Here is a 26,668-nt window from a genome sequence, read left to right on the forward strand (position 1 = left end):
CCGTGGAGATTTTTTCAAATATTTTGGCATTTTGTCTTTTGGAACGGAGTTCTGATATCTCGGATTCATCTCCCCACACAGCGATCAGATCCAGTACCTTCCGTTCGTTCCATGCTGGAGCTCTTTTGCAATTCTGGGACTCCATAGTCACCTCTGCTGATGAGATCTTCACGGTCACCTGTGCTGATCAGCTTGCCACGCTAGCCAAGCAGGAAATGAAATTCAAAAGTTTGCGGGGCTTTTCCTGTCTACCTGGCCAGTGCATCTGAGTTGAAAGTGCTGTCCAGAGCGGTCACAATGGAGCACTGTGGGATAGCTCTCGGAGGCCAATACCATTGAATTGCGTCCACACTAACCCAAATTCGACCCGGCGATGTCGATTTCAGCGCGAATCCCCTCGTCGGGGAGGAGTACAGAAATCAATTTTAACAGCCCATTAAGTCGACAAAAATGGATTTGTTGTGTGGACGGGTGCAGGGTTAAATCGATCTAACGCTGCTAAATTCAACCTAAACTCGTAGTGTAGACCAGGGCTCAGTCTTCAGGCCCAATCCCTGTTGTAGCAAATGGAACATTAATAATTGTAGTTACTGCACCTCTGTGGTCTTGGACATTCAGGGGCAGATCCTCAGCTGATGTAAATGTTCTTTCCATTGACTTCAGTGGAGCTCTGATAATTAACTCAGCTGAGGATCTGCCCCCTCTGTGTGGTAGATTTCTAAATATTTGCTATTTGGAAGTAGTTGCAGCTAGAACCGGGTTGCAGACTGTACCCATGAATGAAATGGGGCAAGATGTAGCTTGTAAATGAGGCCCTTTCTCACAGGAGCGCCATTTCAGATTTTGGTGGGGGAGGGGGCCAACTTAACCATGTTTCGAGGGGCTACTTAGGCACCTGAAAACGCTAGGTTTTTGTTGTTGTTGTTTTTTGCAGCTAACTTAGAAATTAGTTGACAGGAGCACTGTATCTGATCCCTATATAAAAAAAAGATAATTAAATAAATATTAGTCCCACTCAGCTTTAATAGTAACATGTTCTCACATCTTATGTCAAGTCATTTAAGGGACACTGGTTAGGTTTAAAATTGTAATGTATATTCTGACTTTGTTACTAACTCTTGAATACAACAATTAAAACAACTGTAGAAAAATCTAGATTACTTTCTGTCATTTTTTTACAGTTCACCAAGCGTGGAATAGATCTTTTAACTTTTGGAAACATTCTACTAGGGCAAGCCCCTGTGAGGTTATACTGCACCTGCCTGAGGCTCAAGGAAAGTTACCCCACTATAAATAATAGATTAGAAACTGACCTTAAACAGGAATGAAACTGGCACTTTCAAGTCACTTTTACAGTATTGCCAACCCCAAATTTTCAAAAATCATAAATCAGGATCACCAAAAATCATGAGATTGGCTTTCAAATTATGAGATTATGTAAAAATAATATATTTTGTGTTCTTTTTATTTCCCTTCTGCTTTTTGAGCCTTATGGGTGCATTGGGGTCTCATTTTGAAGCTTTCTCCACAGCCACAAGGGCTAGAAACTTCATTTTTCTTTAAGAATGCAGGCTGAAATCATCACATCTCCACTTGACTCCAGGAGTTGGGGCTTTAAGGAAAACAAAAATTAAGAGACTCATGACAAAATCATGAGAGTTAGCAACACTGCTTTCTCTGCTGTTTAAAGGCTAGTTACTTTCCTGAAGGCTCTTAAACACAACACCATTGTGACTGAGCTGCAGTTCTCACAGGACAATATTTAAAACCAAACACCAAGACATTTCCAGATTTTTAAGTTCAGAAAAAATTGAGACTTCTGAGCTATCTCAGGGCCACTGCAGGCAGCAAAGGAAAATAAACAGGCACAGGAGCTCAGGGCAGCTCTTCGTCTTGAAAGAAAGTTGGAGGGCCAAATCTTCTAGTCCTTAATCAAGTAAAACTTCTATTGCCATCAGTGCCTCCACTCACAGATATTGAAAAGTGCTCAATAATGATACACTTCATACTTAGATATCTGAGCTATCTCATCCAAGAGAAAGAGATTAGCCGTTGTGGGGTGCTCAGACACTATGGTGATGGGACCACGTAAGTGCCGCAAGTGGAGTGGGAACCTATACCGCTGCTCTCCCGTCCTTTCCCTGGGTTTGGCCCCTTCTTTTCACTTACGCCCCTCAAATCTCCCTCTTTTCTGAATGTAACCTTGGCTCAGAGGGTGTGGCACTATTTCTTCTGAGTCCCTTGCATTCTGTCTTCAACATCCCCCACCTCCACCCCCCCTACGTGGTGCCCTTGCTTTCTCACTGTGATAATTCATTTCATTTTTGTTGGCATTTGCAATAATTTGAAGTCATATCAGTAAACATTAAAAGGAATGCATCTGAAGAAGTGGGGTTTTTACCCATGAAAGCTTATGACCAAATACATCTGTTAGTCTTTAAGGTGCCACTGGACTCCTCATTGTTTTTGTGAATACAGACTAACACGGCTACCCCTCTGATATTAAAAGGAATGAATGGGTGACTATATTTGGGGAGCTCTAACATATTCCATTTCTGTTCTTCTAGGGCTAGATTATGGCCAGCCCTAATTTGTCTATGAAGTTGGAGAAGAGGAGAATAAGGAACTCTTTGTCTGCCCTCAGGCCTTCACTGAGCTCAGGAAAGGTGCTCTACCTTGAGAGCAACTCACCAAAAGTGGGGAGAGAGGGGTGGGAGTGTGTGTGCATGAACACCCACTCTTTCCACGTGGCAAATCTGAGGTTGTGACACATGAGATTGTTGGAGGAATATTCTGCACCTCTTAAAGGGGTGTCACAGATTGCAATCCAGCCAGCGTGCTAGAGAAGTTCTGGGAATACTCCTAGTGTTCACCTGGGGACGTGGGACTCCACAACACCCCTTACTATGGGCTTCAGCTGTGTGCCACACTCTGACCCTTAGTCCATGAGAAGTTACATTAGAGTCCCATCAAATCATAATTTCATTTTTTTTCCTTTTTGCTGGTTAGAAAGCCCTGAAGGTTGCTGTTGCAAACAGAGGGTCCAATCCTGGACCCCTTATTCTGGCAAAACTCCCACTGGAAGACTAGCAAACACAAATTTGATAAGCTGAAGCTAAGAAAGGTTAAGGGCTTGATTTTCAGAGTGCAGTTGAAATTGTAGGTGCTCAGCAGCTCTGTAGATCAGACTATAAATATTTTCCACAATGTCAGAAAGGGACTGAGTTGCAGAACCAAGAACCAGTCAGGATTTTTGTGCACTATGCTAAACAATGCAATCATCACAAAACTCATAACATGCCCAAAGGAACTGCACTGTTGGCTTTTGATTAAGGATTTCACAGAGTCCTTAATGACAATATTTTTTTTCATTGCTCAGTCTGCATATTGAGAATTGCTAGATCATATATACAAAAACAAAAAGTAAGGTGAAAAAAACTAAATACAAGAAAATAATGAAAGTCATTGAAATAACAGAAACTGGGTTTGTATATTTTCTACTTCTTCTCTTGAGCTCATTTTTTTAGATGGGAAGGATGCATAGAATTAAACCCATTTAATTACACCCATGTTTTAAATTAAAAAAAGTATATTTCATTATAACAGTAGGGCATAACAGGAAGTCCACTGCTGAGCAATTAATACACTTTGCAGGTGGCTAAAGAAACTTGTCCTATGGCCTTACACACTGTATCACTTACAAAGTACTGTAAGTGCAGATGGCCATACATGCCCTCCTTGTTTATTATAGGTCTCATTGAATTATAGAAATAATTCTCAGTATAGGATGCTTTAAAAATATGCATAAATGTAAGATTCCACAAAATTAAAATTGTTTTCCTATATTTATCTAAATATTTTAAATAAAATGTAGTAATTATTTAATATGAATTGAAAATTGCATTTAAGGCAATCATTCCCCCCCTTTCCTGTCAAATTACCACTTAGTCTATATGATGAATGGCTGAAATATTTTAAAATCAGCAAAATTCCTGGAACCTGCCCTAATCTGCCCTTTCAGTAAAGACTGTGAAGCACATGACTGTGCTATACATCCCAAAATATAGTGCAAAGGATAAAGGCTTGAAACACAGTCTGAAAGCAAGTGTCCTGGCTTCTCAACACATTTTACAACACATCTTCATTCCTCTTTTCAGACTGTATCTCTGCACCCTGCAGAAACATATGTATACAAATCACTGTTCCTATGTCAGTTCTATATTCACCTCACATACACATATGTGGTATGTAACATACATAGGTCCCAATCCTGCAACAGGACCTGGACTTCAGCAGAATTGCACAGATGAAAAACTGGCCCACATGAATTCCATTACAGGTCCTGGGCTGTGGATATTGACAAACACAGAAAGCCAAATTTTGGTGGGTGGTATACATAGGAGTGAAAAATCTGTGATTTACTACACAAAGTTAGACAGAAGTTGGCTACTTCTCTTTTGGCTCATTTTCCAGAAAGGCTACTCCACATAACTTTTGTGATGTTGTGGGATGTTGTCCAGAAATCAGGAAAAGTTGTAGATCTGTGTATACACAAACTCTACTTGAGTCATCAGTAGCTTCAGAAATATATACAACATCCTGTGCAAATTGGTCCTGTTCTTGGTAGATATAGACTGCATGAAAGAGCTGTGTTTGGGGCTAATTCCAGTGAGAACATGGGCCCTTTTTCAACATATCTATGTGTTTGTTTGTGAGACCATTATGCTTATTTCCAGGCATCTTTCTGAAAGTAGCCCATATAATGTAATTACATTTGTTTAAAAATTATCTCCAATAATAATTCTTTATGTATCTAAAACATGGAACATAAATAGATATGTGATCATTGCTTGCCTAAATGTGATAGAGTACCTCCTTCTCATTGTAATAATGAACTAAGATTACATTTGACTTTCATTTAATTAAGTATTCAAATGGGATGAAGTAGCCTGAAATACACATTAAAACATTTTCTGCCCAAGTAAACAAGAGGATAATGTGTATGGAACAGCAATAAAATAGATCAGTGGAACAGTGGATATAACATTGATTTTTAGTTTGCAACATTTGGAATTACAATTTATTTTTTTTCTGTCCTGAAAGCATTTGAGTATTTTTTCATGTTTTTAGAGTAGGTTAAAAGTAAATGTCTGCAATTAAATGTATATATTGTAGATACAAACAATCACACATTTTGAGAAGTGTAGTATAATGTCAGAAGCCTAAGGGTATGTCTACACTGCAATGTAAGCCCCGGGTTTGAACTCATGCTCAAGCCTAACCCCCTTTCTGTCTACACACAAAGTGTTTTAATCCAAGGCTGGGACCCAGGATCCCACAGGTGTGCCGTGTCTGAGCCTGAGTCAAGCCAGGACCCAGGGTTCAAACCCTATTCATTTTGCAGGAAGGGGGTGACCAAATGTCCCAATTTTATAGGGACAGTCCTGATTTGGGGGTCTTTTTCTTATATAGGCTCCCATTACCCCCCACCCCCGGTCCCAATTTTTCACATTTGCTGTCTGGTCACCCTATGCAGGGGACACACAAACCCACTGGACTCATGCCTTGGGAGTCCATCAAAAGTATCCCACAATCCCATGGGCCAACTTTCTTTGGACAGTCATGTTTTCCCACACTGCACAACAAACAAAGAACTAGAGCAGTTGCATTTTTGGAGGGTGCTAGGAAGTCTGGGACATGGGTGGTTGGACTTGGGCCCGCATAATACAGTATAGATGCTGAATCCTCAGGGTTCAATTATTCCTAAACTGGGGTTCATAGAATATCAGGGTTGGAAGGGGCCTTAGGAGGTCATCTAGTCTAATCCCTGCTCAAAGCAGGACCAATCCCCAATTTTTGCCCCAGATCCCTAAATGACCCCCTCAAGGATTGAACTCACAACCCTGGGTTTAGCAGGCCAATGCTTAAACCACTGAGCTATCGCTCCCCCTTACAAACAAAAGTAGATGCTCAAACCCTAGGTTAACAAACCCACGGACTGCTAACCCAAGTTCTACTAATCCTGGTTTTATATTGCAGTATAGACATATCCTTAGTGTCTCAGACCTGGTCTACACTGGGGCGGGGATCGATCTAAGATACGCAACTTCAGCTATGAGAATAGCATAGCTGAAGTCGACGTATCTTAGATTGATTTAGAATCACTTACTTTGCGTCATCGCAGCGCGGGATCGATGGCCACCACTCCCCGTCGACTCCGCTTCTGCCTCTCGCCCTGGTGGAGTTCCGGAGTTGACAGCAGAGCGATCGGGGATTGATTTATCGCATCTACACTAGACGTGATAAATCGATCCCCGATAAATCGATCACTACCCGCCGATCCGGCGGGTAGTATAGACATGGCCTCAGTGTAAGACACACCTTTGAAGTGTGCTTTATAATCCTTTTTTTTTTAACCAAAATTACTTGTTTAGGTATATCAGGGGTTGGCAACCTTTCAGAAGTGGTGTGTCGAGTCTTCATTTATTCACTCTAATTTAAGGTTTTGCGTGCCAATAATACATTTTAACATTATTAGAAGGTCTCTTTCTATACGTCTTTAATATATAACTAAACTATTGTTGTATGTAAAGTAAATAAGGTTTTTAAAATGTTTAAGAAGCTTCATTTAAAATTAAATTAAAATGCAGAGCCCTCCGGATCAGTGACCAGGACCCAGGCAGTGTGAGTGCCACTGAAAATCAGCTTGTGCACCGCCTTTTGCACACTTGCCATAGGTTGTCTACCCCTGAGGTATATAGATGGAAGAAATAACAAATACTGTTAAAACATTATGCTTTGGGTTATATGTTTCCCTCCCCCTTTTTGAAAGAGAAGATGAGGTACACTGAGACATTTTTAGTGAAAGAATATATGGTCAGACCCAAATAACCTGGTCAGTGTATCATCTTATCTCAGAGCACACAAAATATAGGTCTTACTGCTTAGACTGAAAAGCCTTTGGAGTGTCCTGAATGTGACATAGAGACATAAAAGGGTTTTAAGCAACTGAGCTTCAAGTAATAATTCACAAAGAGAATGCAGCACTCCAACTCCAAGGCTATAACAAGCATTTAACTAAGATAGATGTGAGTGCCTTTCTAGTGCTTTCTAAAGAATAAAATGGATACGATTCTTGTCATGTAGGCGAAGGCATGTTGCTGGAGTTTTTTTAAAATAGTTTTAGAACAGTGCTATTTCTCTCATTGACTTTGTAATGTTACTATGTGGCATTGTCTGAAAAGCAAAGTGATGCACCCCAAAGGCTGCTAAACAGAGTAACACATGATCAATTTTTGTAGAGCTCTATTTAGAAAAGTGTCACGTTTTTGGCCATGGAGGCTCCACAATGTTTCCTTCACTCAACATCTGTAGGGTCTGAAATAATTGGGAGTCAGCCAGGAAAACTTTTTGATGCCAAATCAGGATTAGACTCCAGGTTTTCAAAATACAGGTACCCCTGGAATAGTAAGGAAGAGGAAGTCACACCTCCTCAGCCTGTGTATAAAAGGTAAACCATGGTGATGACATAAATGGCCAAACTCTAAGCATACTCAGAGAATATGGCCTTGAAACATTATTCCTTATTAAATAAGTGCCACTCCTCTATCTTAATATGCATATTATCTTACTTTTCACATAAGAACAAAAATCACACAGTCTGTGATTTACCATTTTGGTCACAAGAGGCATTCTGGTTTTCAGGAAAAAAACATTGTTTCATGAGTTCTCATGGACCTCTGTGGATATGTCTACACTGCAGCAAAACACCCTCAGCTGGCCTGTGTCAGCTGACTTGGGCTTGCCTGTCTCAGGCTGAGGGGCTATAACACTGCAGTGCAGACATTCGAGCTCAGGCTACAGCCCGAGGGTCCCAGAGCCCAGGCTGTAGCCTGAGCCCAAATGTCTATACTACTATTTTATAGCCCTTCAACCCAAGCCCCATGAGCCCAAGTCAGCTGACATGAGCCAGCCACGGATGTTTTATTGCTGTATAGACATACCCTGTGTTTCAGGTGCCCTGCCTGCAGGATATGGGGCTGTATCTACAGTGTGCTAAAATAAATAAATGTACATAAAGAATTATTCTGTTCACATTTAAGTCAGTGACAAAGCTCAGAGTGACTTCTATTGAAGCAGGATTGGGTCCTCTGACCAAGATTTTAAAAAAGTAGGGGCCTAAAGTTAGGCTTCTAAAATGTGTTTAGACCCCTAAATTAGTGGCCTCCTTTTCCAAAGTGTGAGTGTCCAGCATCTCACATTTAGATGGAAGCTGCTAGGTACTCAATACTTTTAAAAAATCAGGACACTTATTTAGATGTTTAAATATAGATTTTGGGAGCCTAACTTTAGGCTCCTATTTCTGAAAATTTTGGCCTAGCTATTTAACAACTCAAGAGAAATTTGATGAATTCTGCATCTTAAATATAAGTAACTAATTTATAAATTAGATTTTTTTAAAAAAATCAAACTGATCAGCTTTTTTCTGTATTTGTTAAAGATTTTTGTGAATTTTGCAGTGAGTGAGGAGCAGATTCTGTTAGTGAAAACAAAATACTTCCCTGTAATTCTTGTTCTCTGAAGATATGCATTGGAGTGCAGTCCCAGTTAGTGTCGTTGTTCCTTGCATGAGACCAGACATAATTCATCAGGTATTTTGGTCCTCTGGTTCTCTCACAGGTGTACCTATCTCACACAAATTGCCAGAACCTACACAGGTACATGCACACTTCAGAGAACAAAAATTGTACCTAAGTAATTTTTTATTCTTTATAGCTGCTCATGCCATCCTTGGACACTAAATGAACAAAATAGTTAAAAAAATAAAATAGGCTGAAATTGTCTACAACGGAGAAAGAAAACATGTTCCTAAAGATGAAGAACAGCAGCAAATACATGTGTGTGCACACATAGAAGTAGGAATACTGTATTATATTGTTGGCCATCACTTTCTGAGACTTTGATAGATTCATAGATTCAAAGGCAAGACCAGTCCATTATGATCATCTCATCTGCCATCCTATAGAACAGAACCCCTAGAACTCCCCCAAAATAATTCCTTTTGAAAATATATTGAAAATACTACCTTGTTAAAAAACCCACCCAATACTGATTTAAAAATGGTCAGTGATGGAGAATTCACCATGACCCCCGTAAATAGTTCCAATGATTAATTATTCTCTTTAATTATTAAAAAAATATGGCTTATTTCATGTCTAAATTTGTCTAGCTTCAACTTCCAGTCTATTGGACTAAATTTTTTCCACGACTGATCTCTGCATAAAGGTGAGTTCAGATGTTTTCAAATGGGAGAGAGGAAAGTGGAAAAAATACGTATCCCCCTTTTCCAATAGCTCTAGCATCAAAATGTCTTGGTGTTGAAAGATGAAATTTGGTAGAAAAATATCCAGGACTATTAAGAACCTTTGAGTGTTCTAGTAAAAATTGGTCTTGATTTTTTTGTAAGTTATGAGCCTGCACATATTGAACTTCTTAAATGCACAGTACATTTTTAACAGTAGCAGCATTCTTAATAATCACATCACCTTGTGAAGGAAGGTAATTTGTTGTGCATGTATGTGTGGTAAATTAACTACATGCTTCCCTAGATTCGTGAGCCATTCAGTAGTCTTTAGGAGCAAGCTCAAAAACTGGATATGTACAAAATAAGTAAATGCTAATATATAGTAAACAAATAGGACAAATATATGAAATGGAATAATGAAATAAACTAAAATTTGTAACTCAGAAAAAGACTCTTGCTACTTGTATTTTGTATGTGCCTGGTACTGCAGTCCTTGCTGAGGGAAAATTCCCACTGACATGAGATCAAGCCCTATAATGGCACCAAATTCAGCACTTAATGTGAGAGTCTTCTGTAGTCAAAATCCAGAGGTCACCCCTAACATTTCAAAGGAGAATGCTACAGGGACACTGACAGAGAATCCATCCTGAGCAAACACTTTTTTTTAATGTGTCCTAGTACTGTACATGTTTAATGTCTCTGCAGCCTTAGAGTATTAAATCTCAAAATAAATCAAAGCTGTACATAGCACTGTTAAATATAAAAAGTTATTCACAGGATCTTTCATGGATTTTCTGGCCTTCAGACTCTGGACGTTGAGAAACATATACTATACTTTCCAAGCTGCGTAACTATCTTGTTAGCGATTAATTACCGAGATACTTTTGAATAAATAGGATGTAAAGAAATTCCTAACAAAAGCCTAATGCATCTCCAATGATGGAACCCTGTGCTATGCCTCAAATGAATATCCATTTCAATTTTTTTTGTTGTTGAAAGACAAGCAGATTATTCAAAATTATGGCAATCAGATACTGGCAGGGAAGAAAAATAGCGATATGCTGAACAGAAACCACTTAAATGCTGTGTGTCTTGATAATATAATATTTCCACAACTGTTTCTGTTTAAAACTAATAAAAATAAACATAAAACATTCCTTTCTCCTCCTATCAAATTCATTACTTTGAGCGACAAAATGACAAAATGATTAGCTGTTAATAAGGCCCTGGTTTAAAAGATTGACTGACATTGCATTACTCATTTAATTTCCGCTTCTCCTAGGTTTTTTTTTCCCCCTTCTAGCACAGAGGGAATTAATATTATCACATCAAAGCCTCCCTTTAAATGGGAGAGAAAAAATCATTTAAAAGGACACAGGCTGTGATTATTCAAACTAGGTTATTTGCACCTTGTATATATAACGATATCATGATACAACTTCATTTTGTTCAAATTGCTGTCAGTCACTAATAGAAGAAATTTGCTTCCATTTTATCAGCACTATTGTGTTCTGTCAGATTTGTGGGTGCAGGTTGGTGGGGGTGGAAGGTGGGCATTAAACATGAAATCTGATAAGAAGGATATGAACATGGAAAAAGTAATGCACTGAGTAAAGGGAGACTGATTGTAAGTCTAATGTTCACAATGCAAATTCTTTTTTCCTCCTCTTCTTTGTTTTCTTCCCTTTTTTCATATGTACTTAAACACAAACACACACATACACACAGGCAAGAGTGGTCCTCTGTGGAATATAAGACTTAACAATATGACTCTCTGCTGTGGTATTTTATTTCCTTTCACTTTGATTCCTGACAGATAAATTATACCAGGGATGATTTAACACCTAAAGATGTATGTCATATTCTATAAAATAGTTGTATCAGTGGGAAAAATTATGAGTGGCACAGCCCTTGGCCTAGCAGCAGCCAATGATCTATCAGCATTTAGGTCTTGGCAGATTGAGTTATTCCCCTCTCTAACTGTAACTGTATTAGGGTTTGCATGACAAACAGTCCACTTGTCAAATATTTATCCTTCCTCCTAAAAAAAAAAAAAATGACCAGGAGAAGGAGGGAAGATATAAGTTGTAAAGGACCAACCACAGCATGAAATATGAAACATAAATCACTGGGGTCAGGGAGAGCACAGAAACTTGGTTACTAAGGCTCCAGATGGATTAAATAACGTGCGTCCTGAGGGAGGGTGGGAAGGCAAGCAATAAAATAATAACAGAACAGAGTGCTCTTATGTCGAAAGGTTTGAAGACAAGCCTTGTTAATTCAGAATACAGCAGAGTTAAATTAGTCCAGGTCCCTGTGAAAAGCAGTGTTACATATTGTGCAGGAGAGATAAATTTTCACTCACTCTTTCAAATATACTGGCCGCTGACAGGTGACTGCTGTGAGTAGTTCATTAAAATGTCTAATTCATGGGAGATTTTCAAAATTTATAATGCTTCCTATGGACAGCAAGGTCAAGTTCAATGAGAAGGAAAAAGAGCAAAGTAACTAAAGGAATTATTCACTAATTACCTTTTAAACAAGTTAGCATTTTTTTGCTCAACAAATATTAACTCACTTTTAGTGTCTAGAGGTTTATAAACTTCAAGCAGGGAGGTAAATCAGAGCTAGCCCCACATCCCCACTTGCATCATACTTTGGTAGTAAGAATTTTGAACATGTAAGTGGAGACCTTGAAGTCATTAGCTTCCCTAGAAGCAGCATCAGGTCTTTAACAGGTGGAATTACAGTGATGGTACGTTTAATCAGGTTTAATTTACTGAGAAGACAAGAATATACATTAAAGCCTAATAATTATAAGTGGGTCTGATAGCATGCCTTTTCCAGACCTGAAGAAGAGCTCCATGTGGCTTGAAAGCTTGTCTCTCTGACCAACAGAAGTTGGTCCAATAAAAGATATTACCTCATCTACCTTGTGTCTCTAATGTCCTGGGACCAACACTGCATATTATTAAGGTTGCAGCAGTTTCCAGCAGCAGTTCCCAGCAGTTTCCAGCAGTTCCCACTATAAGCAGTTCCCACTATAAGCAGTTTCCAGCAGTTCCCACTATAAGATTCTGTTTCCAGTTGCTTACATTTCTGCCAAACTTTAATCATATGGGATGAAAATTTTCATTCAGAATGTCTGCCTCAGATTGAATAGTTCTTGAATTTTTTTGCCAAAATGGTTCAGCCATTTCTGACAACAATGCTAGGGAAAAATACAGTACTTTGGATAGAAATTTTTTTAGTGATCTTTCTCTGAGAAGCTTTAGCACCCTCATGCTTTGGGACTTGAAATTTGTCAGGGCATGGCCTTTATGTCAGAGATGTGCCTATAGTTTTCTTCTTGAATATCTGCCCAATTTTGGCCAAGTTATTAGCTTTTGAAAGTTGCAGTTCACACATAATCTGTAGAGACGTCTTAGATTTTAACAGCTAAATTTCCCAAAAATTCCACCTGCATTAGCATGCCCAAGCTCAGGACTGAGTAGGAGTTCCACTGCAATTGAAGCTCTAGGTGCAGGCTGTACCGGAACTTGAATCAGGCACCTGAACTGAGAACAAGGAGTTTGTTTATTGTACACTCTCAGTGACCCTCTGCTGTGTGCAGGCAGCATGGAAGAAGAAGCTGCCTGATTTGAATAACTCAGAGCAGGGACAAAAGCCACAACTGTGGGGTACGAAGCCTTGAAAGGGAAGACTAGAAATTTGTGGGAGACTGGGACTGGCTGAGCAAGGCAATTGGGACTGGGAGCCAAGGGGAGACTGCAACTGGTTAGACAAGGAAACTGAGGACAAGGAACAGAGGTGTTGGGGAGAACAGAGAATGGCTGGGCAAGGAGAATGGAACTGGGAGTACAGGGAATAAAGCAATTGGAAGTCTGGAAGGGTAGACTAGGACTTACTTGAATGAGAAGTCTGAGGAGTAGAGACTGGGACTGGACAGGAACTGAAGAGCCAAGGTGTGGAGAAGAGAGGCGCAAGGAAAGGTTGGAGGGGATGGGCAGAAGGGATCAAGCTTATGAGGAAAGGGCAGAACAGTCTAGAGTACACTGTCCTCCAAAGTCTGGAATTGAACCCAACATTTTTGAGTCTCATGATTCCTCTATTATCAGGAAATGTTTGTAAAACCTTCGGGTGAAGTGTTCCATCCCTCTCTAGTTTTGGCCCACATATAAGATGACAGCCTACTACGGCTATCAGTTACTCAGCTCATGCAGAACAGGTCTGTGTGGTGGATCTAAAGGTTCTAACACTGCTTATGACCCATGCAGGTATCAATATAATGGAATTTCTGATTTGTTTTGTTTTTCAATTTGCTTTTCTAAAACATCTAGGAAATTACACACAAAGACTACAGTAAAAAGAACATTATTAAGGTTGCAAAGTCAAGCACTCAAAAGTTAGGAAATACCAGAATTAAGGTTCACTTTATACAGGTAGACACACTTACTTCAGTGGAACTGCTTCTTGTGAGTAAAGGAAGGAGACTACTAAATTTATCTAAATACAGACTACTAAAATCATTAGAGCCAAAACCTTACCTCATGGGGTGAAAGATACTAGTATTTAGATTTTGTTTGAAAATGTGATTTCCATCCAAAGGGAAATCTCTACATTTCAAAGTGTTTTTTTATTCTGAATAAGAATGAAAAGTGAAAATTTCAATTTTTTGGCAAACTGAAAAGTCCATAAAGAATTTGATTTGGAACATGTTTCATTTTAATAACATAACATTGTTTTATTTCAATAATTTTGAAATGTAGTAATCTAATATAAATATAAAATATAGATTGTTGAAATATCTTTATGTAATATATTATAACAGTCTAATGGAATTAAAAATAACAAGACAGCTGAACTGAAACATTTTTACCTTATTGAAATGATTCTTTTCAACATTTTTGTATTGAAAATGTTATCAAAATCGACACACTCCTACAAAACATTTTACTTCAGATGAAAATGCATATTCCAATGGAAAACTATTCCACCAAAAAAATTTGACCAGCTCTACTAGGTTTGTTTTTTTTAATTTCCAGACTTATTCTAGCTCAATGTTTGTGTCAGGATTCGGTCCCCTTAAAATCTAGAGCTCAGAGTCTCCAACTTATGGCATCCTGAAATGCCACTTAAAAAGATGGATTTACACCTCTGTAATTTACAGGAAATAACAAGATGGCAACTCTAAAAATTACTCCTTTTTCATAAGAAAGGAAAAATATGTACTTACCTTACTTTCTGTTGATGTGGAGTTCTTAGATTCAGTGTATTTCAGAGTTTGTCACCAGTGTACATTTTAGCGCTGTGGAAACAGAGAGGTACAAGGGGAGTGAGGCAGGGGGGCCAGATTCTGATCTCAGTCACCACTGCTGAAACACAGAGGAACTCCAGTGAATTCATGCATTCAGTGGAGGTAATGACACTGAGCTATGTCAAAATGAATAATGTTTTCAAAGTGCCCATGTATGCACAAACAGCTTTTATGGCTAGATAGTGGTGAACAGTTTGTAACATGCTCAGTGCTGTTTGTAACATGCCATCTCATATTGCTGAATGAATGAACACAATGATTCATAAATATGATTTTTTTTTACCAAACATATTTTTCTGAGTTACAACAGACATCAGTGAGTTGAGGGAAAATGTTAAAATATGTCTTGAGAAATTTAGAATTTTTGTAAAGTTGCTTTCACAAACTTTTTGGGTAGGGTTGTTTTGGTTGGTTGGTGGGTTGGTTTTGTGATTTGGTTAGTTTTTTTTAAAATCTACTTCACACTATAAAAATGTGTTGTACTACGCCAGTGTCTTTATTTGAATAGTTGGAGGGGAGCAGGTTGGAATAACAGCTTCTATGTCTAAATGACTCTACATCTGAACCTAGCTTGTCAGGGTATATGCTTGCCAACGTTGATATATCAAAGAGGTCAGGTAAATAGAGCTGCCACATAAAGTGAGCAGGACAGGTGCAAACAGAAACTCTGAGCACTGAACTAGCAATGATTGGGAAAATGTGAAGTATATTCAAAAGTAGCTGTTTGATTTTCTGACTGTATTGGAGACAATTGTTGTTTATTTCTTGATCTGGATAATATTTTGTAAGGATCAAGCATGAGGTGAGTTAAAAACATACATTATTAGCATTAAAATGGAAATTATTAAGCACAAAGGGAGAGCATTTCAGAATGGGCAAATCTGCTTCCAGTCCCAAACCCTCATAATTAACTATAGAATCACAGGGTTGGAAGGGACCTCAGGAGGTCATCTAGTCCAACCCCCTGCTCAAAGCAGGACCAATCCCCAATTTTTGCCCCAGATCCCTAAATGGCCCCCTCAAGGATTGAGCTCGCAACCCTGGATTTAGCAGGCTAATGCTCCAACCACTGAGCTATCCCTCCCCACCTTGTGGTAGTGTGAGGCAAGATTAATCAGGGCTGGAGGCCAAGCTGCCACCTATTCAGCTCTGGCAAACCCCACCACCAGCTGGCACACAGCTGATTTATTTGGGGCTAAGGCCAGGTCACAGTCATGGGATAGCACAAGGTGATGTGGCACTGTCTATAAACCTATCGTGGCATGTCAGATTGTTGACTGGATCAAGAGCAGCATCTCCCTCTGTTCCTGTCTCTCAGCTTTTCCCTTGCTCCTCTGTCTTTATATACTGCCTTTCATCAGAGGATCCCAAAGCACTAATCAAAGGCAGTTAATGATTATTACAGATGGAGGCACACAAATATTGAGTGACTTGCCCAAGGCCATAGAGCAAATCAGTGACAAATCAGAAACAGAATCTAAATCTCCTGATTGCCTCCCAGTTGTGAGATCAATAGACTGTTCTGCACATATGGATGGCATTTCAAATTGTTTAGACTGCACACACTTGATTTTCCAGCTGAGGACTTTGATTATGTTGATATGTTATTGATTTTCACAATACGTTCTGCTGCTGATATTAAACATCTTTCTCCCATGCAGATAATAACATGGCTGGGTAGTTAGACTGCTGCCATAAAGCAAAATGATGTGAAGACATCTCTGCAAGTAAATATCCCACTAGATCTGAATTTATGTTCAGAGATTAAAACAGAGTAAGATGTTAGGACACTGAACTCAAATCATATCAGAGTCTGCACATGCCCGTAATAACTACTATTTCTTCCTCTGTCAGGGAATTAGCTGATTTTAGTCAACAACATCAACAACTAATCCTGACTGAAGAGATTTTTATTCAAAGAAATTATCACATCAGGATGGATCTTTTGTATAGTCTAGACACAATCAAGTTATAAGGCAATTTATACTGTGAAGTGGAAAGACATTCTGAATGGGCCCAGCTTAAAGAATACCTCAGAATACTTTTATTTTTAAAAACAAAGGCAACAAAGCTATAGGGAGAACTTTGTTCTTTAAAAACAAACATTCACTGTGCTGAGACTGATAAAATTTCACTACTATTAAGAGAGCTGTCCTCAGGTCATTGTTCAACATGCTTAGTCAGAAAGAAATCTGACAATGCATGATGTGCATCTGTTTTTATTTAGTGTCCCTTAACAGAAAGTAGACAAGGTCCGCATAGGAGGTTTAGAAGCCTGTGATTACTACCCCCGCCCGCTTCTTCTTTTCTCAACAAAAGGAACATTCTCTTTGTTACAAGGGGAAAAAAGGCAACCTATTTTTCCCCCTTGTTTTTTCTTTTGAGGTCAACGTTGCTTCAGAGTCCATCTATCACTTCTAATCCAGTTGTTTCCAGTATTCATTATATCACTTTCCAGTGCAAAAAATATCACCTTCTTTGACTCTATCTGTGAGTCCTACTACTCATCATGAAGAAATTCAGAGCTGTTGAATGATGATAGGGTATAGTAAATAAAAAAGTACCCGCAACAACAACAAAATAAAAAAAAAAGAAGTGGAGAAGAAGGTTTCTGAAGAATGTGAGAAAGATAAATAGGACTGATACTTTGTTTCATTGTCAGTAGCACTCTGGGGTTATTTGAAGCACTTATTTATGCACTGTAAGCAGAACAATACTGTAGAAGAAATGATTAAATACCAGCTCTCCTAGCAATAGACATCTCATTGTGCAGGCCTAGGCTTACCACTGGGTGGTTTTGATAAAGGCAATATGAGTTGATAACTGATACAGTTTGCCAGGGAGTCATCTGGGATGCTGACAGCTACTATGCTTTAATAAAATCATTAGAATGTAAATGTTTTTATTGCGAAATAAAGAGCCTCCAGCAAAGTTGACACTATCGGTGCTCCCTCCACTGAATGAAAGTACCGATTAGCATTCAAATGATATAATGATAGTCTGGTTATCTTTATTAAAATTTTTCAAATCGAGTCTTCATTTTGCATGATTGAGTTTTAAACAAATGCAATATTCAGTAGGCTGGTGAGCCAGTCTGAACACTCTTGAAATAATTAAAGTGTGCCTTTTATTTTTTTTTAAACATGTGTTTCATAAACAATGAATTGGATTTGCTACTTTAATATGACAATATCTAGTTAGCTTTGCATAAAATAAGGATGTCATAGTATAATTATTGAAAGTGTACAACTTTTAAACATATGTTTTATAAAGCTGAATTCAATTTTCTGAAATGCTATAATCCCAGCCAGCTACTGAAATATAATCAAAGGGTGATTTGATTGTTTAGATTAATTTCATGGACTATCTGTACCACATCATAATTGATGGCATATAGTACATTTTAATGTATTCACTTTAAACAGAAGCACTGCATTGATTTCTCCTAATGTATGCCACCAATTTTGTGCTTCAAAAATTTCCACTTGCAAGAAAATGAAATTGAGATCTAACAAAATACTCTAATCCTGTGAATCCATGCAATGGGTTTTTTAATCTAAACTAGCGAGAGGTTCCAAAATATCCAAGAAGTAAAGCTGCCAAGGAATCAATAAACTTATCCAAGCCCATAACATTGTTTTCCATAGTAAAATCAATCAATCAGTCAATCAATCAATAAATCAATTGATAAATATCTAAAAGTCCTTTGGGATTCTTTTTTTTTTCTTTTCAGTAGCTCTTTCAGTCTCGTTTACTTGGAACTAATCTTTCTCCTGGATTAACCATCCCAACAAAATATACAGTACTACAGATACCAATAAATGTGCACCGTTGTTAGCAAGTAAGCTTTGACTGGTCCTTGGTTATAAAGAAGAATCAATGACATAAATGTTCCTTACAAATGTGTGCCTGGGATAACTCGACTATTGATTCCAACATGAGACAGCGTCACAGCTGAATTGCTAAAAAAAAATCTGAATAGCTGGTAAATTGTTGTATCCATTGTTTAATGAAAAAACATGGACAGTATAGGTTCACTCTTAACTAAGGGCTTGTTTATGCTTACCAGGGGATCAAAGTGCAGCAATCGATGCATCGGTGGTCAATTTAGCAGGTATAGTGAAGACCCACTAAATCGACCGCAGATCGCTCCCCTGTCAACTCCTGTATGCCACCAGATTGAGAAGAGTAGTGGGAGTCGATGGGAGAGCATCTCCCTTCAACATTGCATAGTGTGTACCCTGCGGTAAGTAGATCTAAGCTACGTCGATTTGAGTTACGCTATTAACATAACTCAAATTGCATAGCTTAGATCAAATTTCCCCTGGAGTGCAGACAAGGCCTAAGAGTCTGTTATTACTGTGACTTGCTGATGTGATACTCAAAAGTTAAAAGATTCTGAAGAACAGGAGATTTCATTATTATATTTAACAGCAGGATTGCCAGTGTTGAGTATTATCTCTATATCATAAAGAATATGGTATGTTAATATTCCTTTTGAATTCTTTGCAACATAAGAAAGCTTGAATTTTTACTATAAGTGGGTATTTTTCCCTAGCCAAATGACTATGTGTAACACAATGATACACGGAAAGAAAGATATGCATTTATATTGTTTTCCCAGAGTCCACTTGCAAGAAGTTTAATAATTACAGTAGGGTTGAAATGTTAGAAACTTGCAGCAGTTTATAATCTTTAACTGAAAGTGGAAAAGTTATCAGCATTTGCATAAAGTGTCTTGGATTGTCTTGCCTTCTGCCTGACACGTTAATTTGCAACTTGCATACTTGAATGGACTGTAAATAAAAAGAGATTTCTAAAAGAAGAAATCGTATATTATTCATTTTCTTTGGCTAGAAATGCCAGAAAAGAGTATCTATTTGCAATCCACTGGTTAGTTGTCATATTTTATGAAGCGGTACGTTCTAATGATTGTGGGAGCTATAACGTGTGACTATTTCAAGAGGGAACTCTGTGCTTTTCTTCCAGTTCTGCTGAAATGAGGCAAGATTCATTAATTGGAAGAAATGGTATGGAATGGAAGAAGGTTTACAGCTGGCTGCCAAGGAGAGCAGACCCTTCCTCTGCTACAGCCTGAGGCCCATCTAGGAATTTGTGAGACAGAATAGCCCCCTAAGAATGTGGTTCAACCTGGTTACACCACATGTGCCTGTATTGTGGTTAGGCCTAATTAGATTGTAAGCAAGCTGTAACCAAATAACTCAATACGCAATAAAACTGCAAATCAATGCACTGATTTTTATTTGACTTCCCTGAAGTCTTATAATCAAGAGGTTGATTTTTAACAATTGTCACAGCTTGCTAATAGTGTGAGATCGGGGCAGAATATTCTAGAAATACTTCTTCTGCCTGATAGGTTCACAGTTTGTTTGTATTTTTTTTTGAGGGGGGGGTAACATGGAGCCAGATTCTGGACAGCACTTATTTGAGTGGACACGGTAACAGAAGGCAGTGAGAAACTTTCCTTGCCCTACTGCATCCCTGACAAAGGCTGGCCAGAATCACCTTGAAAAGTGCAGCCATAGCTCCACACGTTTCCCATCTCTCCTGAATATCTGTCGTGCTGTTTTGTGCCAGGGATGCTGGCACCTGAATAGCTCTTCTGCACAGCTGCAAAGATACATAATGATCCTAGGGCATAATTTGATTTGTCGTCACCTTTTCTAAGCACTATGGTGGAATATACTGACAGTACCCTAGAAGAAAATCATAGGGCCAAATTATGCTCTCAGTTACACCAAAGCAAATCTGGATTAGAGGTATGAGAAGTGGAGAATAGATTAACTGAATTTGGCCCATATTCTTTTTCTGTGCAATATGACAATATTTCCCCTCAGTAAAATTTAAAACAAAGACCATCGCCAAGAACACTTTACTTTGAGTACCTAGGACAACAGAGGTATTTTTTCATTTATTAATATTTTGTTATTTATTCTGCATTTGTCTGAGGAGTAGCTAGAAGATAGAGATTATGCTCTTATCATCTCTAGAACTATAGTATATGGTCTGGAACCAAATCCTGAGATCTGAACACTAAAATTCAGGGGATAGTGGCTACACTAGGTTGAAGCAAAACCTCAGACCCAAACAAGCAAGAACTCTGATAGTGTTCAAAATATGGATCCAAATCTAAATTAGAATTTTGGTCTCTCTCTATCCATTCTAAAGATATATTCCAGTGCATGACAGCACAGCTATCAGAAGCCCAGCTCCAATTGTGAGCATTTATGCATTCTCATTTTTCTTTGACTTTATTCTAAAAGGAATAAAAAAATAGGAAAAAAAATATTATGTTATCTATATCTTCCCCTGGCAGGCAAAAGGGAGAATGGGAAATATTCTGCTAAATTCTAAGGAAAACTTTCGGAGCATGAGATGTAAAAACGTCACCAAAGGAAATGAATGTTTAAAACTAGATTGGGAATTAAAAACTAGATGAGACAAAGCTCTAGAAAATGAACCTGACAGAATAATCATTCATGAGGGGCGGATAGGCTGGATGATATAATCAATCTTTTCTGTCTCTTACTTACATTATTCTGTCACTCTACAGTTCCACATATGTACTGTCCATAGTATGACACAATCTTATAAAGCTATAAAACAATAGCACTCATGGGCCAGGTTCAACCATTACATAAACCTTATGTGTTTTTTTGGTGTATGTCATGGCAGGATTTGGCTCCATATTTCAGGCTGATAAAAGAAGAAGGATAGTAGTTCAGGAAATGCTTCTGGAATTGCTTATAGCATTTCCAACAAAACTTATATTAGTTCTTTTGCTAAGGACACATGTATTTTGGGAATTTAAACCTCTGGGGGAAGTTTAGTCCTTGAGTATGGGGAAATATTGTTCTGGTAAGGAGGTGTACATGGGGGGATGTACTATGGTTCCATTGTTCAAAGACATGACTCAAGGTAATCTACTCCAAGTGTTATTTTACTAGGAATGGGTTTTGGAACTCTTTAATAGCATTTTTATATTTCAAAACTTTTAAAAGTTCCTGAAAAATTGTTACATTATTTGAAAATTTTCAATTGATCAATAAAATGATTCAAAACTTTTCCCTTCTTTTTAAAATTTTTCTTCTCCCCCCCCATCCCCCCACATCTCCCTTTCTGAGAACCATTCAAATAATTTCACTGAAAAATCAGAAAGATCCAGAAAAAAGTCTGAAGGAATTTAATATTTTTGGATTGGAAAACAATTCCAAGTTTTTGACAAGCCCTAAAAGAGAGATTTAGTTTTAACCTGGCTCTCAAGTGTGGCAGAGCATCCTGGTTTAGCTAGATATATGGGGCTGGAAAAAAGGCCATATGAGACTATTGTCTCCTATCACTTTGGGTATATAAGTCACCCCAAAGGGGATTGGATGCACATCGAGACATAGCTGTCCATCCCCTCTGTTACAACCTGAGGAGCTGGCTGGCTGTGTAGGAGGTAGCAGGTTGAAACATCTTAACAGCTGATGTGGCATGCACACTCCCTCACTGATGAACAGAGAGAAGGACTGCACCTCCTGAGGCATTGTTCCTCCTGGAGTTAACCCTAGGGAATGTGGCTCCTGCCCAACAACCAGTGCAGGCACAATCTGGTCTAGACAAGGAAACACAGGGCTCAGGATTACCAATCTTCAAAATTAGGCTTTACCAAATGTGCCATAAAGAAGAGCTGTATGAATAATGACAGGTTTCAGAGTAGCAGCCGTGTTAGTCTGTATCTGCAAAAAGAACAGGAGTACTTGTAGCACCTTAGAGACTAACAAATTTTCTAGAGCATAAGCTTTTGTGGGCTACAGCCCACTTCATCGGATGCATAGACTGGAACATATAGTAAGATATATATATAATATATATATATATATATATACACAGAGAAGTTGGAAGTTACCATACAAACTGTGAGAGGCTAATTAGTTAAGATGAGCTAGTATAGCTAATAACTAATTAGCCTCTCACAGTTTGTATTGTAACTTCCAACTTATCTGTATGTGATATGTACCACAAAAGCTTATGCTCTAGAAAATTTGTTAGTCTCTAAGATGCCACAAGTACTCCTGTTTTTTTTTGTGTGTGTGTGAATAATGGATTTCTCAGTTGCCTGGCAATTCTGAAAAATCACCAACAAAACAAACAAAAAAATCTTTTCAGGTCAAACAAACAAAAATCTAAATTTTCAGTGAATCACAAAGTCAAACAAAAGTTGCTGGGGTCAAACAAACTGTTTCATTTCAGCAAAATCCAAATGTTCCATTCCACTCTTAAACATTTTTGTTTTTATTTTTTTAATGAAATGAAAAGAAAATTTAAAACAAAATATCAGTTCAAACCAAGAAATCAAAATGTTTCAATTTGGGGGGATTTTTTTTCCCGTTGGTCTGTTTTGTTCTGGTTCCCCCCCCCCTTTTTTTTTTTGGTAAAATCATTTTGGCAAAACCATCATGAATTAGCAGAATGTTGCAGTATCACTGAGTCTGCAATTTTCTCTGAAAAAATATTTGGCTAAAAAATTTCACCCAACTCTACCATAAACTCTAATTAGAGCGAAAAAGGACTAATGGCAATGGGTTTGGAAGAGGGAAGAACCTTCAGATTAAGGAACTGTGTGTCCCACTACATCAGTGAATGCCATTCAAAAGGCAGATCAGGACTGCAGATGATATGTGTAAAAGTAATCTTTAGCACAGGTATTGATAACTCAGCAAGAGAAAGCTTCTCTCCTGGGGAGTTATTGCCTTCATAGGATGCTAGTGACAGTCTCTTACAAAGCTGTGGGGAAAAATTACCCACCACCACAACCCATGAAAAATCATGCTTTTGTAGGCAGGTAAAAAGCTAGATATATATATTTAATTCCCTCACATTTTTCTCAAATCAAATTTTCCAGGCAGAAAATTAATTCTTTCATATAGAACACTCACAAATCAAAATCTGGTAGCATTGTATAATGTCAGTCATGTTGAGACTTGTATAAGTTATTGTACACAATACCTACTCAAGGCACAGCACAGATTTTTTAAACCAGTGGCTAAGTTCCATCAGTTAGTCTAGTTAAGACAGAACATAAGAGCAAAAAGATGGCTTTCCATTTCTCGTTATAAAGCCAGATATTATATTATTGATTCAGAGAGAAAATGTGCTGAGCAAGTGCCCTATATAGACCTGAAAGAAGCCCTAGGGACAGTTTATGTGATATAATATGTACACAGTTCAAGAGCTATAGCAGATGCTGCTCTAACAGACAGGAAAAATGTTAAAGAGACAAGATTGGTGAGGTAATATCTTTTATTGGACCAACTTCTGTTGGTGAGAGAGACAGGCTTTTGAGCCACACAGAGCTCTTCTTCATGTCTGGGAAAAGTACTTCCAGCATCATAGCAAAACGCAAAGGGGAAGAGATTTTTTAGCATAAATAGTTAGCACATATTGTAAGGGACATTCAGCGAAAAGTTGCCCATTAACACCTCTGCAGATATTGGACAAAAGAGGGGTTAGTGGGCTACTGAATGTTGTAATAAGCCATATATCCAGTGTCTCTCTTTAGACCATGATTTTTAATGTCTAGCAGAGTAATGAATTTCAGCTTTCAGGCTCATCTTTCGAAAGTGTTGTGCAGGTTTCCTTTGAGGATGAGGCCTGAAAGGTCAGAGATTGAGTGATCACTTTGTGAAAGTGTTCACATGCAGGTGATAGGATGTTTTTGTCTTTTATCTTTTTTCTGTAGGGTTTCAGCATCTATAATTGTCTGACCACTACATACAACTCCAAATATCCTGAACCACTCTGCAGATGGACTTAAGAGAAACTGAGGAACCACTTACCGCACCTCACATATTCCGGAAGGGACCACCTCAAACAAGAAATCATGACATGCTCCCACACACTGGAGGAAAAAAAATGAGGAAAGTTACATGGAAATCATGCAAGAAATCCAAAACAAATATTAAAAAAACCCTTCATATCTGCCACTGAACACAAAAACAAAAAATGGAACCAACTACAACTACTCCACAACCCACAAAATGGCACTTCCGGTAGAAACCATGGCACCAGTACCCACTCTATGAACACTAAACAACATCTGAACATCATCAATTTATCAAGATTATCCCTCACTGGAGCTGAAGTATGTCTACACTACGAAATTAGGTTGATTTTATAGAAGTCAATTTTTAGAAAGCGATTTTATATAGTCGATTGTGTGTGTCCCCAATAAGCACAGTAAGTCGGTGGAGTGCATCCACAGTATTGTGGCTAGCATTGACTTTCAGAGCGGTGCACTGTGGGTAGCTATCCCACAGTTCCCGCAGTCTCCGCCGCCCATTGGAATTCTGGATTGAGTTCCCAATGCCTGATGGGGCAAAAGCATTGTTGAGGGTGATTCTGGGTAAATGTCGTCAGTCACCCCCCCCCCCCGCCGTGAAAGCGATGGCAGACAATCATTTCACGCCCTTTTTCCTCGATTGCCCATGCAGACGCCATAGCACTGCAAGCATGGAGCCTGCTCAGATCACCACTGCAGTTGTGAGCATTGTAAACACCTTGTGCATTATCCTGCAGTATGTGCAGAACCTGCAAAAGCAGGCGAGGAGGTGATGATAGCGCGATCACGATAGTGATGAGGACATGGACACAGATTTCTCTCAAAGCACAGACCCAGCAGCTGTTCAATGCAAGAAGCCACTGGGGATGGTGTAGCCGTGATCAGAGGAGAGCAGAGCAGGATCTAAAGCCTGCAGTAGGGGGCAGGAATCCCAATCTCCAATCTCAGGGGCTGCAGAAAGAGTTGTCTTTCCTGACTAGGTGTCAAAGAGTTGGACATTGTTATAGCAAGCCCTAGACCAAGGATTCAGCAGGGGCAGTTTGAGAGCCCTGCACTCCTGGGGAAGTTTCACTCTGAGCCCCTAGCACTATACAAGAAGCTCCAGGTGTTTTCCCACTCTTTTTTCCCCTCTGTCCCGTTCCCCCACTTTCTTTACCTCCCTTCTCCCTATCTCTTACTCTCTGTAAGAATCATACAAGGACCATGGTTAAAAAGTGAAAGGAAAAGTCAGTGAAACCAATATTGCAATTGTTATTGCTGCTTGCTGTGTGCTCCACAATATCTGTAAGAGTAAGGGGAAGACGTTTAAGGAGGGGTGGGAGGCTGAGGCAAATCACCTGGTGACCAATTACACACAGCCAGACACCAGGGCCATTAGAAGAGCAAAGCTGGGCGCGGTGCGCATTAGAGAAGCTTTGAAAACCAGTTTCATGATTGGCCAGGCTACTGTGTGACAGTTCTGTTTGTTTCTCCTTGATGAAAACCCGCCCCCTTGGTTCACTCTACTTCCCTGTAAGCCAACCGCCCTCCCCTCCCCCCTTCGATCACCGCTTGCAGAGGCAATAAAGTCATTATTGTTTCAAAATCATGCATTCTTTATTAATTCATCACACAAATAGGGGGAAAACTTGTGAGGTAGCCCGGGAGGGGTGGGTGAGGAGGGAAGCACTGCGTGGGGTGGTGGATGAGGGTAGGAGGGAAGGACAAGGCTACACTACAGTTCAAAATGTATTGAATGCCAGCCTTCTGTTGCTTGGGCAATCCTCTGGGGTGGAGTGGCTGGGTGCCTGGAGCCTCCCTCACCCGCGTTCTTGGGAGTCTTGGTGAGGAGGATATGGAACTTGGAGAGGAGGACAGGCGGTTATACAGGGGCTGCAGTGGTGGTCTGTGCTCCTGCTGCCTTTCCTGCAGCTCCACCAGATGCCTAAGCATGTCCGTTTGCTCCCCCATTAGCCTCAGCATTACATCCTGCCTCCTCTCATCATGTTCCTGCCTCCTCTCATCACGCTCATTTAACACAGGTGTCGGCAACCTGCGGCACACCTGCAGATTTTTGTTCCATTCACCCAGGCTGGCAGCAGGCTAAGCAGGGCCAGCAGCTGGAACCGCAGACCGGCAGCGGGATCAGCAGCTCAGCCCGCTGCCGGTCTGGTGTTCCGGCTGCCAGCTCCTGCCAGCCGGGGTCCTGGCCGCCAGCCCCACT

General features: G+C 39.3%; 1 long non-coding RNA gene across 1 annotated transcript; it reads right to left on the minus strand.

Annotated features, from left to right (window-relative positions):
- Positions 1-494: 494 nt before the first annotated feature.
- On the minus strand, positions 495-24,480 carry LOC141981570 (uncharacterized). The gene is made up of 3 exons (XR_012637832.1): positions 24,464-24,480; positions 14,541-14,612; positions 495-554 (listed from the first exon to the last, which is right to left on the minus strand). It is a non-coding gene; the product is annotated as an uncharacterized LOC141981570 (long non-coding RNA).
- Between the last annotated feature and the right edge of the window lie 2,188 nt (positions 24,481-26,668).

The sequence above is a fragment of the Natator depressus genome, chromosome 2 (genome assembly GCF_965152275.1).
Source record: "Natator depressus isolate rNatDep1 chromosome 2, rNatDep2.hap1, whole genome shotgun sequence".
NCBI lineage: Eukaryota > Metazoa > Chordata > Testudines > Cheloniidae > Natator > Natator depressus.